Raw genomic sequence first — 1127 nt, forward strand, 5'->3', positions numbered from 1 at the left:
CCCATCACGGGCCGGGCCCCCTCCCCGTCCCCTCAGCCCACCTGCCCTTTAGCTGCGCCCGGGACCCCTCCTCCTGTCCCTGGGCGCCTTCCGCGGAGACTCGGTCCTCCCCACACCTCCCAAAATGTCAGGGATTTCGGACAGCTCTAATCGCCTCTACCCAAGTACATACATAATTTTTTTGTTGTTGTTGTTTTTTTAAGACCCGCTGCATAGACATTTTAGGAACGAGCCGAACATCCATTTCACACCAGCTCTTACCGGGGACGGGGACGGGGGCGGGGGAAGGCAAATGACCCTTCGCAAACCCCACACCGCCAACCAAAAGCTGATTTCGGGGAAGGGGATGGGGGGTGAGGGGGGGGGAAAGATGGGGAGTGGGGAGGAGGTTACCCGAAATACCGAAGGAGGAGCAGAGAGGAGAAAAGCCCTCCACGAGCTTCAAAGCCGTCCTCTCCCAGGGCACCGCAAAGCAACCGCACCGCCACCATCTCCGCGGTGTGCGGCAGTATTTTGGGGTAACTTTCCAAATGACTGCTCATGCTCACACGCCAGCGCGGGGACGGCGATTCCCCGCCACTCTCGCTACCTTTTGAAACCGCACCGTGCACAAAAATCCTCCCTCGGTTCAATCAAACCAACGCAAATGAGAGAAAAATCCTCCTCCTCCTCCTCCAAACGAACAAACAAACAAGCCAACAAAAATTTGCAAGGACTGAAATCAAGGATAACATCCCAATAATGCCTTCCCCCTTCTTTCTCTGACAGTACAGAAAATGGCCTTCTGAAGAGTTCAGCATCAGTTAAAATGAAATGATAATACGAACGGAGGGGTTTGCATCGTATATCCATTTTCCAAAGGTCAACGTTTCATCGCAATATTTGTGATCTTTTTATTTCGTCGATGAGGAAATGTTCAAAGCTTTTTGCCTCATTCTTTTCTCCCTTCCTTCCTTTCTTGTTCTTCCCCCCTCTTATTTTTTTATTATTTTTTTTTTCCTCTCTCTCCTTTCTTTTGGTACCCACAAAACGCTGCAGAGATTGTCTGGAGAGGAGGGTGACCGAGCGAAAGGATCTCTAAATAGCAATGCTGAGCATTTTTTTTTTTTTTTTTTAATCTTTGAAAA

Source organism: Calidris pugnax, unplaced genomic scaffold, assembly GCF_001431845.1.
Source record: "Calidris pugnax isolate Ruff unplaced genomic scaffold, ASM143184v1 scaffold8, whole genome shotgun sequence".
Lineage (NCBI taxonomy): Eukaryota > Metazoa > Chordata > Aves > Charadriiformes > Scolopacidae > Calidris > Calidris pugnax.